This window comes from Prionailurus bengalensis, chromosome E2 (assembly GCF_016509475.1).
Source record: "Prionailurus bengalensis isolate Pbe53 chromosome E2, Fcat_Pben_1.1_paternal_pri, whole genome shotgun sequence".
In the NCBI taxonomy this organism is placed as follows: Eukaryota; Metazoa; Chordata; class Mammalia; order Carnivora; family Felidae; genus Prionailurus; species Prionailurus bengalensis.
In genome coordinates, this window is record NC_057352.1 from 34954963 (window position 1) to 34966940 (window position 11978).

At 57.0% G+C, this 11978-nt stretch overlaps 1 protein-coding gene across 2 annotated transcripts in view; it reads left to right on the forward strand.

The window, feature by feature from the left end:
* The first annotated feature begins 5911 nt into the window (after positions 1-5911).
* ADGRG1 (adhesion G protein-coupled receptor G1) overlaps positions 5912-11978 on the forward strand; it is a 39401-nt gene continuing 33334 nt past the window's right edge. The window contains exon 1 of one of the 2 annotated variants that reach the window (XM_043599301.1): positions 5912-6136. The gene's annotated coding sequence lies outside the window, so the exon portion shown is untranslated. The remainder of the gene's footprint in view (positions 6137-11978) is intronic. The other variant, XM_043599295.1, reaches the window with a different exon arrangement.

Below are 11978 nucleotides of genomic sequence, written 5' to 3' on the forward strand. Positions count from 1 at the left end.
TTTGTTGGCTGTCTAGCTAGACGTAAGGCAGGGGGCGGAGGAAATGTAAATCAGGCACGTTCGTTCCAGTGTCGTGTCTGTGGTCACTACATCATGAATAGCACAAAAGACTGAAAACAGTTCTCCCCTTCAGCAGTGTGTCAAAAGCCATGATCAGAATCCGCAAGGATTCCAGTATTTGAAGACTATTGTCCAGTTCTGCAAAAAACACCACTCATGACCTTGATGGACAAGCGGGGTTCTGACATGCCTTTGTCATTTCACTTTTGTCTTGGCGGTGTAAAGGAAAACGTCAGTGTCGGCGTGCAAACAATACTCAGAGAGCCAGTTGTTACATTTTAGCAGCTCAGCACCGGTGGGGGCTGGAAGACCAGCTCCGGGCCCAAGGCTGCAGAGGGCTAATGGGTAAATGGACGGACGGACTGCTTGATGGATGGATGGCTGCTTGCCTTCTAGCTCTGTGGTTGGACTAGGGTCAGTGTCTCCCGCACGGAGGGCGTGGGAGACCACTGCCCTAGGGTACTTCTGCGGGGTTCCTGCTTAGTGCCTGGTACGTCTCTCTCTTAGCTTCCTGTGGTAATGTTAGCAGCTGAACTCTTGAGCAGGGCTGGCCTGGGATGCAGGCTGGCCTGGGATGCAGGCTGACCCGGAAGCACCGGGTCCCGTCTTGACCCAGCCTTGACCAAGAGCCTTGACCTAATCAGGGCAGAGTCTAGTCCTTCAGCTACTCTCCCTTGAAATGTGTATTGATCCCTTTACTCCTGTTCAAACCCGCCCATGGCGTCCCCCTTCTTGGGAACGAAGATTGCACCTCCATCCCTGTCTTCACGGTCCTGCTCTTTGGCCCCATCTCTCCTGCCCCCCTGCTGCAGCCACACTTAGCAGCTGCCTCTTTCCCCAACTCTCTGAGCTCATTCCCCTCTCCATGCCTTTGCATATGCTGTTCCTTATGCCCCAGGCCCACTCTGTGCCCCAGGCCCCAACCTTTCCAAGGCTGGCTTCTCTTTATCCATCAGGACCTTGTTACAAATGCCACCCCCTCCAAGAAGACTTCCATGATTACCTGGCTAAAGCAGGTTCCCTGTTGCATGTCAGCTTTGTCCTTTTGGTTTTTGGTTTGGTTTCTTCGTTGTCCTTGCATTATATGTCATTATGTGTCTTCAGACATCTTGAATTACTTGCTTAATTAATGACTTCATTGATTTTTTTTTTTTTATCCCTCATTCCATCACACTGTAATATAAGCTCTATGAAGGCAGAGGTGGTATCCGTCTCCTGTCCACAAAACCAGCATGAGGCCTGGCACTTAATGAGACCTTGGAAAAAGTTTGCCGAGTGAATGAATCAAATACATTTACTGAGGGGCTGGATGACACAGATACGTCATGCTCCAACAGAGATGTGGGTTCAAACCCTGGCTCTGGCACTCATTAGTGATGTGCTCTAGGATGCGTTACTAAAGCCCTTTGGGTCTCAGTCTCTGTTCTGTAATAACAGTACCTCCTTCATAAGATGGCGATGGGGATTCAATGAGTGAATCCATTCAGTTTTAGGAAAGAGCCTGGCATGCACGGAGGCGCTCAAGAGAGTTGGGTGTTAGTGTTCTTGCAGGTAAAGTGCAAGACTTCCAAGGTTCAGAGACTCAGAGGCTGACTTCCTGTAGGAAAGGATGGGATAACTCCAAGAGGGCTTCCTGGAAGAGAGGACATTTGAAATGGGCCATACAAGGGGGTGAGTGAAATTTCTCTAGGCAGAGATGGGGGTGGGAGGTCTGGAGAGAGGAGGGACACCAGGTCTCAGGGAGAGACCCATGGGCAAGTCAGTCCTACCCTGGGGCTGGATGAGATGCTCTTGATGCTTCTCACAGAGATAGACCCAGCACGAGCTGCCCTGTTCTCAGCCCGCAGCCTCCCTGCCCCCACGGCCTTGACATTTCCTTTGTACCCATTTCCTGTGTTTGGTTTGTACACAATGAAGGCTGACTCTGAGGAGACATGGGGAGGCCTGTCTGAAAATGCCCCAGGAGGAGGTGACTCATTTGCCCCACTACCAACCCTGGTAGAACCGAGTCAGTTTGACAAGGGGCAGACCTGCACGAGGATGGCTCCCACATGTCACGGAAGCCAAGGATGTGGCCTGAGGCCATTGCACTGACTCTTTGGGTTGCTCTCAGTCCCCTCACCTGTGAAGTGGGGGCGGACACTCCCCTGAGTTACTGGGACAGTGAAATGAGTCTTGGCTGGCATAGTACATTTCAGATGGTTTCTGCCCTGGCTCCTCATGTCATTCATTTGAAAACACTGCAGGATGGGTCCTTTTATTCTTCCCATTTCACAGATGGGGAACACCGAGGCTCAGAGGAGGGCCCTGACCTGCTCTGCAGCACACGGCCAGTGGGTAGCAGCCCCAGAGCTAATCTCCAGAACGGGGTGCAGATGGGCGATCAGGTAGAGGCACCTAGAAGGTGGGAGTGACTAAAATGATGCAGGCGGTGGAGAACGAACTCATCAGAGGGCAGCAGGAGAATGCCCTTGGCTGTCTCTCCACTTCCTTTCTCAAGAGCGGGAGCCCACCCAGCACAGTGAGGCTGGCGGGGCTAAAGAGCTGTGGGCCTGTACCCTCACATCCGGCTCTGGAGATCACCTTCTTTCGGATGTGGCCAACATGGAGGTAAGTGTTGCTGTCATTCTAATGGGAGGAGCAGAGGCCAACTCCACTCAACAGAGGGGCCACAGCAAGGACCAGAAGGGGCTTTAAAAAGGTCCGGAGCTTAGGGGCACCTGGGTGTCTCAGTCGGTTAAGTGTCAGCCTCTTGATCTCCGCTCAGGTCATGATCTCACGGTCTCTGAACTCGAGCCCTGTGTGGGGGTTCTGCACTGACAGTGCAGAGCCTGCTTGGGATTCTCTCTCACTCTCTCTGTTCCTCCCCTTCTCTCTCTCAAAAGAAAAAAAAAGTCTGGAATTTAAATCTGCGTGCCAGCCGCCATTGGAAGCACTTTAACATTTTCCCATTTACTCCTCTCAACAACTTCGTGGACAGATACTCTGTCTGTCATCCCATTTTGCAGACAAGCAAAGCAAGGCTAAGGGAGGTAACGTGACTGGCAAGTGAAGCTGGCCCCAGCACCCGGGCAGCCCGCTCAGAGCCCCTCACCCAGTCGCCGCTATGTTGCCTGCCCTGTGGGCCTTGTGTGTCCCAAAACATAAGGTGCTGGCACCTGGTCGTTTTCAGTTGAGTGAGCAAACACACGAAGTAGTAAAAATGGCCCATGTGAATTAACCTGTAAGTAGAAAGTGAGTTTAGAGACCATGTAGTCTTCCCCAGGAATGTGGCGGGTGTCTTCTCTGTGACACCTCAGCTGAGCACCTCATTGGTTCCCCCCAGAGACGGAGAGCTCACTTCCTGATTTTGTGGGCAGCATTAGCTCTCACAGGGAGTGTGGAGGCTAAGCCTATGGTCCTCCTAGAGCATGAGATGTCAGAGCTGGGGAGCCCTTCATGCCTCTCCACACTTCCCACATGCCCAGATAAAGAAGGAGTCTGTACTGTCTGAGGCTTCCCACTGAGCAGGGCTGGAGCGGGGGAGCAAATGGAGGCTGGGCTTACCCAGGGACAGATGAAGGGTCCCAGTCCTGGATCGGACCTCCTGGGTATGACCTCACATGTGTTACTTAACACTTCCCAGCCCCTACCCCTCACCTTTACTTGTAAAACCTGCAGTAAAAAGTGGGTCCTATCTCATAGGGTGGAGTGAGGAGGAGTCCTGGATGGGGGTGGGGCAGTCCTTGAGACCAAGCCCCCAGCCCCACACATACTCCTCAGATACCTCCTCTGGCAGGGCACGTTGCTGACCCCATCCCTTTTGCTCCAGAAGGCAAGCAGGGCAAAGGCATGTGTTCTCATTTAATAGATGACCTAAGGCACAGAGAGGTTAAGCAACTACCCAGTGCGCCAGCAAATGAGGGTGGAACCCAAGGCTCCAGTCCCAGCCCCATCTGTCTTGGTTGGGCTTGGCAATTGCATCATTGTCAGGGGGCCTGAGGGCAGAATAGGGTGCGGGTATGGAGCTTGGGTGTCGGGAGTAGGGGAGTCACCAACGGGTATACAAGGAGTCACTGGGACTCCCCTTGTGTCCTTATCAGGGTGGGTGGCATCTCTGGGGCTGTGGGTACAGCTTTCAGGGCCCTGGGGAAATCCTGGGGCTTTGAGAGTCAGGCCGTCTTCCTGCAGGCCTGTTTGTCTCTCTAGTGTCCCCTCATCTGTGCTCAGCCCATGGGGGTGGCGGGGGCCCGCAGCTTCCTGCTGAGCAAAGCAGGCATGCGTGTGTGCCCATGGGCAGAGCAGAGGCGGTATAGCAGCTGGAAATTTGCCCAGGGAAGAGAGGTGAGGGGGTGATCTGAGGAACTCCAGTGGGTCTGAGCTGTGGCCAATAGGGCCTAACCCTTGGGATTGGAGTTCTCTAACACTTGTCCAGACCTGGCTCCACCCCATTCCCTTTCTGTCCATCTGTCTATCCGGCTTTCTTTCACCTCCCTCCTCTCATGTCTACCTTGCTTCTTTCATTCAGGTCTGCCCACCTCCTCCTTGTTCCTTAGGTACAGCACGTGCCCACCCACCACCGGACCTTTGCATGTGCTGTCCCTGCCACCTGGAATGCTCTCACTCCAGACATTGTGCAGTCGGCCTCCCTTGCCATGTTCAGCCCGTGCTCAGAGAGAGGTGAAACCAAGCCTTCTCTTCCATCTCTTTCCCCTCCACTTGCTTTACTTTGCTCCATAGTTCTTACCACTGGATATATTTCACATTTATTTGCTTATTAATTACTTCTTTATCTCCCCCTCCAGCTCTAAGAGGGCAGAGACTTTTGCATTTTGTTCGCTGATGTATCCTCAGAGCCCAGAACAGTGCCCAGCATGCAACAGGTCCTCAATAAGCACTCGCTAAATGCATGGCTGAGTCCATCCACCTGTCCGCTTTCCCACCTGCTCATCAGCCATTCCGTCTTCCCACACTTCCTCTGTCATCCACCAGTCACTCAGAATTTCTCTGCATCTGGGCCTGTGCCGGGGCTCGGGTTTGGTGACCTGGCAGGGCACACAGATAGAGAGGAGGGGAGAGGCGAGGGAAGTTTCCAGGGCACAGGGCAGTCCACAGCGGCACAGCATACAGGCTTTGTTGAGTGAGTTGATGCCTTGGTGGCTTCCTGGAAGAGGTGATGGCTCAGGTCTCGATACTAAGGATACCGGAGGTGGGGGCTGGAATCAGAAGTCACCTGGGGAAAGGGGTTCCTGGCTGTAAGAACCTTGAAAAGACCTCCGTGCCCGGAGAACTGGAGGTCTGAGGTGAGGCCAAAGGGTGGGGCTGGGGCTGGGGCTGGCCAGGCAGGCCTAGGGGCCAGTGGTCCAGGAGGAGGCTGGGAGGGGTGTTCCCAGGGCCCCCTGGGAGCCTCTTAGGTGGGGCAGAGCCTGCCTGGACCACTTGCCTCTGTACCCCCGTGGATACCTGGAGCAGCTGCCCCCCACTCCTTAGGAAGAAGCTCCCATCCCTGCCCCCACCTTTTGTCTGACTCAGTTCCTGCTTTGTGTCCTGCAGGAGACTGGATGTTCTGAGAATAGAGACTGTGTACCCCATTCCCCATCCTCCCACCGCACCCCCTCACCTCCAGCCTCCAGCCAGCTTCGGTCTGCTGACTTGTTTTTATTATAGGCAGGTGAGCCTGGGCCCAGGCTTCAGGTGGAGCCTGAGCTCAGGAAGGAGGCAGGAGGGAACTCACAGAGGTGGTAATTACATATGATGGGGCAGTATCCCCCAGAGGTGACTCCCCCAGGCTCGTCCGGGGGCCATGGGTGGGCCAGCAGCCCACGCGTTCAGTAGAAGTGCCGAAAACCCACGGAAGGCTGAGGCCAGGGGCGAGGGCGCTCAGCACCCAGTGGGGCCAGGTCAGCGCCTGCCGGGAAATCCAGGAATGACAGAGGGAGGTGGCAGCCAACCGGAAATGGCAAGACAGGCAGGCGGGGCCTTACCTGGGACAGCTTGCCCAGACAGGCTCCCGCTGGGTGCCCGTGAGCCCTAGGAGAAGGTGGAAGGGGAGGAGGCAGAGTCCGGCCATTGGCGCCTGGCGTGCCCAGACTCAGAGGTAAGAAACTGCTGTTGGCTGTTTATGGTGGAGGACGGGACAGGAAAATTCAGCAGAGTTTGACTCCCAGCCTGGCCTGCTTGACCTCGGCAGGCTCTCAGGTCTAGTTCAATGCCCTGAGGACATGTGGGAGGCCTGGCCCTTGGTCTGCGCAGGGTCCTGGGTTGATTCGGAGGCCCTGGCTGTCCTGAGGTCAACCTTTGCCGGGCAGGCGTGGTGGTCATTTTGGCACAGGGAAGCTGGCGGGGCGACTACATAAGGTTGAGGTCCAAGGTGAGGCTGGAGCCCTAATGCTTATGTGGGGAGGCAGGAGGCTGCACCCAGGGCCTCTGCCTGCTTCCAGCCACCCACAGCCTGTTTCCTCCTGGGATCCCAGGGGAAACCGGTTTGGGAGCAGGCTGGCCCAGGTTATGTGACTTTTGACAAGGAAGAGAAAGGCAGCCTCGCCCTGGTCAGCCGAGTGGAGGGGACCGGGCCCATGCCCAGGATTCTTTGCCTCTCTCCGGACCCCTCAGGCCTCTGCGATGAGACCCGTATATGGTGGCTGAGGATACACGGGGACAGGAGAGCCGCCGTGGAGGCAAGGGCCCGGCCCCGCTGTGCCTCCTGGGCTCTAGGGCCAGGCTTTCCTTCTCTGGGTGGTTTCTGCACCCAGAGGGGGGCTGGGCAAGGGGGCTGGGCAAGGGCCACAGTCTGAAAACAGAGTGGAGCAGGTCCCCCCCACCCCGTGCCCCCATCCCGCAGCCTTCCCGGTCTCCCAGCCCCACACATCAGCCAGACAAGAAGCGGGTGGCTGCAGATGGGAGGAGCCTGGCTCCTGGCCAGCTCTGCTCCTACCCACTCGGCTCCCTTGCGGTGTGTGGGTGGCAAAACGGGCCCCCCACGATCCCTCTGTTAATTAGCCAGCCCTCACTAGTGAGTGGCTGTCATTTGTGCTCCATTATGCCTCCTGAGCCAGCTGCGCCCCCGCACTTAGGGGGGACCCCGACAGCTGCCTGGCTGCTGGGAAGGAGGCATGTGCAGAAGGCGGTGCTCCCGGGAGGCACTGCGGGGCGCTCTGTGGGCTGTCCACAAAACATGTCCAACCCCGGCTCCTTGTTTTACTGAAAGAGAAGCCGTGCAAGCCGGATTCCCGGGTGAGGAAACTGCGGCCCCCTCCTGTGGACTCTCCAGGTGGGCCTCCTGCAGCCAGCACCGTTGTACAGCCCCGTGCAAAGGCGAGATCCCGGGCCCTGGGGACCCTGTGGCAGTCCAGTGAGATGGCACGTAGTCATCGTCAAGACAAAGCAAATGTTGCCTCTTTGTACACTGCTGTGCCACCTGATGGGTACTCGCCAGACCTCTCCGGGCCGCATTTGCCTCCCTTGGCCCGGGAGCTACAACGCCTCACTGCTGGACCAGAGGCCTCTGGCTTAAGTCTTGGGTGTCCAAGCAGCTGCCGCCCAAACCTCATAGGCCAGGGCCCAGGGGGTTGCTGACAGAAGGGGCACAGCCGCGGAGACATCAGCTGGTGGCCTGTCCCAGCCCTCCCGTCTGAACAGGGAGGAGGAGGAGTCAGAAGTCTCTTCCGGGTACTACCCCTCACCCCATTGAGGGAAGGTGCCTTTAAAAGAGAGCCTGGGGTAGTGACAACACCTGTTATTGCTGTGAGAAGGCCTGGTGTCCCCATTTTACACCTGGGGACACTGAGGCACAGAAAGCTCAGAGGGGAACAATTTGGTGTTGGGTTTCGTGCTGTGCTATTTGAAGGACTCTGGGACCGTGCTGGGAAGCGTCTAGGTGGAGCGAGGGGCAGTTTGGAGCCTCCCAGTCGCTGGGTCTCCCCCAGGCCTGAGCAGGGCACCCGGGGTTCCAAGGGGAAGAGCGGTCCCTCCCAGCTGTCACTCTGAGGAGGGGCTGTACTGCTGGCTCCGGAGGCCAAGTGGGAAGGCGCCACCCAGCCCACCTAGCTCCAATCTCCGGAGCTACAAAGGGGTGGGGGGCTGATGTTTACAGATGGCTAGGGCCTCCCTTGAGGAATCCAGGCCTCTACATGCCTGTCCCTGCACCTGTTTCCCATGGCAAGCGTGGTCTGGGCTGGCCGGGCATGGAAGTGGGTGGGGAAAGAGCTTGGGGTCCATCTTTGGTGGGCCCATCCTTGCCCTGGGCTCAGGGGCTTCTGAAGGCTGAGAGGCGGGAGTGTGGCCAGAATGACCTTCCAGGCCTGTTCTGGCTGGATCCAACCCTCTTGCCAAGTGCAACTGGAGGCTGGGCTGAGGTCAGACATTCCGTCATGCCTGGAAAGAGGGGGTGGCAGCTCTGTCTACCTTCTGTCTCAGGCCGCTGGGCACCTAGGTGTGCCTGCCTCCTGGCGAGGTCAGCAGGGGTGGTCCCTGGATGCCCAGCCAGTCTGCACTCTGTAAGCATTTGCCTTCTGTAACGGTCCCCTCCCGGCAGGACAGGAACAGGGTGACCGTGGGGGTGGGGGGCTGTCTGCCTGCCTGCCTGTCTGTGCTGGGCCCAAGGCCACTTCTTGATCGCATGAGGTCAAGATGCTACTGGAACCAGGAAGGAGGGACTGGAGGAGTTTCAGGCCTTGAAGTTAGATCCTGGCTCAAATCCTGTGTGACCTTGGGCTGGCTCCCTTTCCCCTCTGAGCCTCAGTCTCCTCCTCCAGCACATGGGGCAAGGCCTCCTTGTTAGAGTTGTGGGAGGAAAACGCAAGTCACTTGCCTGGCACATCGTGCTCAGTAGGGGTGCATGGGTTCTGCGTCTCAAGCCTTCTGGGGGAAGGGGTGGGAAAAGAGCAGTGCTGGGGACAGGTGTAGACTCAGGAGCCCTGCTGGCAATCGGGGAGTGTCTTTTCCCTGACCACAAGCTCCAGAGCTTTTGAAATCTGATGCAGGTAAATGTGGGCAGGTGCCTCAGCTCCACCCCCAAGGGAGCCGGCTGGGTTGAGTCTGTTCTTGGAGCTCCAAATAAGGTCTCAGAAAAACAGGCGTGGAACCTGGGCGGTCTCTACCCTCCTGTGTGCCTGGCCTTGCCTTCCCTCTGGAAGCTGGCACCGACCTCTTACATCCCAAGCCTGGGCTTGAATCTCTATTAGATTTGTCACATTTCGATGGCCTACAGTGCCCCTTGCTCTCCCCAAGTCTTGGATATGTCGGACTCCCTGTTCCTCCTCCAGCCAGGGGATGAGCACGGGTGGGGGAGGCAGGCCTAAGGCACAGGGCACACAGCTCCCTTTGTGAGGGCAGCTGAGTCACATGGGCAATGCCATCCCTGCCGGGCCCTGGGGCGGGTATGACGGGAGATGGTGTTATCATGGGGCTACAGCTGCCCCCGCGCCTGTGGCCAGGAGGCTTTCCCACGGGAATGAACAGGGAGGTGTCTGGGAGTACTGGCCACAAAGCACATGGTCTGGATCCCAGGACCCCAGGTTCAAGTCTTGGCTCTGCTGCTGATGTTCTGTGAGGCTTCGGGAAGGTTCTCTTTTTGAGCCTCAGTTTCCATCTCTGTTAAATGGGAACAAGCACCACTGTTTTGTAGAGGAGATGCTGGACGTGAGCAGACTTCACAAACTGTGGAGGGCCAGGCCTTTGGCATTTGTGTTGACCTTATGATAACCGCAATGACATTGGTCATTATTTATCAAGCACCTACTACGGCCAGGCGTGGTGCTCAATGCTTGATGAGGCCACTCAGCTTGCAAAGGGAGAAGCCTGGGCTGCAAGTGCTCCTGTCCAATAAAAACCCACCGCCATGCAGGTGACGGTTGCCCGTGACCCTTCCCACAGGTGGGCACAGCTCTTCACTGTCTTTAAGGCTCACTCACATGGCCCTGGCTGGGGGCTGAGAGACGGAGAAGGGTAGAGCCTCTCCTCCCGGCTCTGTCACAATGGGCTCCGTGGAGCTCGGTCAGCTTATCCCTGTCCTGGGGGCCACGCGTGGTCACAGCCCTGTGTCTGTTTCATGTTCAGCCTGCTCTGGATAGTCAAGCCCTTGCAAACACATCAGGGGTGCTCAGTCGTGCCTGGGCTGTGTTGCTTTATGCATGTGGCCTTGTTAATTATTATCAGCATTGTCTCCACTCTATAGGGGAGAAGGTGGATGGCTGGAGAGACGGTGCCTGAGTCACCCAGCTGGCGGAGCCGGGAGGAGAAGCTAGTTGGCCTGAGCCCAGAGCCCGGGCTTCCAGCCTCTCCTCCATCCCTCAAAATGAAGACCCTTTTGCACCTTCACCTTCTGGCACTCCCTCCCCCTCCTCTGGCCTCTGTCACCAGTCAGTAATGCACGTGACCTTCTCTGAGCTTAGGGGATCCCAGCCCTGAGCCCCTGAGCCCCAGCGATGTGTTTCCAGGGGCCTGTTGGAAGGCTCCCCCACATGTCACGGGGGCACCCCCATTCTGCCGTATCCAAGGGCAGCCTCTTCCCTGCCTGCCAGCTCTGTACCCCATCCAGCACCCGCCCAATCTTCAAGGCAGTTCCTAACATCTCTTCTCTCCCTCTGTCTTCATGTGTGTGGGGTAAGGGTCCTAGCCCTGCTTCTGGTTTCTTGGATCAAAGTGTCCCCCCAACACCTCCCTCTGCCTCCATGTCCTCCACGCCCCACCAGACCTGCCCTCTGTCCACACTGCCGGTGTAAATCCTTAGAGTCCAAATCAGGCTTTTCCTCCCGGAATTACTCTGCGTCTCTAAAATACCAGTGGCACCCAGCCCACAGGTTTCGGGGGGATGAAATGAGAATAATCCACATAGAACAGAGCATCTTACACAGTGAGCCCTATGGACACAGTACCTATTAGCAGTCCTGTTATTAGTACTAATAATAGGTACTATTGTAACTAATAATAATTTACTTGGTTGCTCATTTTTGAGGCTGGGAGCTCTGCGATACCAGTAACGAACTCCCAACATCACCCTGATGTGAGCCAGACTCGGGGCTGGGTGGGCCTGCTGCCCATCCCTGCTCTGGAGGCTGGCACAGTGCCCAGCACGTAGTAGGTCTCTGAGAAGCCCGATGGTGACAGGGCAGACAGAGCTTTGGCAAGCTCTCTGCTACCCTGGCCGGCCCACCACATAGGCCTTTCCTGTGTGGCCAGAGTGGCAGCTGGCTCCTGGCTTCTGAGTCCCTCGCTCAGATGTCCAGCTTAGGGTGCCCCTGCCTCATGCGGAGAGAGTGGCGCCCCCAACACTCCACTCATGTCCCGCTGGTCAGCACCCTCTGTGGGGTGTGTGTGTGTGTGTGTGTGTGTGTGTGTGTGTGTGTCTCGGGAGGGCCTGCTTCCCTGCCGGCGTGGCCCCCAGGGAACAGCTGAGGCTGCCCCAGCTACCGGTGGCCTGGCCCTGAAGGACAGACCTTGGAGACCCTGAGGCTTAGAGGTGGTAACTTGCTCAGGAACACTGCATGTCAGGGACCCCACATCCTTTCCTGGATAACCCACTTTTCTTCTCTGTTGTTTCCTGCCCCCTCCCCCCTCCCCCCACCTCGTCCCGCCAAGTGTGAACTGCCCCTCCAGGCCCAGCAATGAGCAAGTGCCTACAGTGCCCGCCTGCCCTGGGCATCCGCCACAGGCCGCCAGGGGGCTGATCACTTGGAGAGCAAAGCGCTGCTCACTGGAAGCTCTGACATCAGGGCCTCCCTGCACCCCACCATGAGCTTTATTGCCTTTCTCCTCCCTGCAGCAGGATCTATGCAGGCAAGTGAGGGCTGCATTTCCCCTGCAGCAGATCCCCGGCCTCCTGGACTGCCTAAAAAACTTCCATTCGTGCTATATCACGTGACTTTTTCAGGTCCCTCTTTTAGAATGCAGATCCCCGCACGAGAGAAGGGGCCTACGGTGCCCTGAGCACCTGCTGTGCC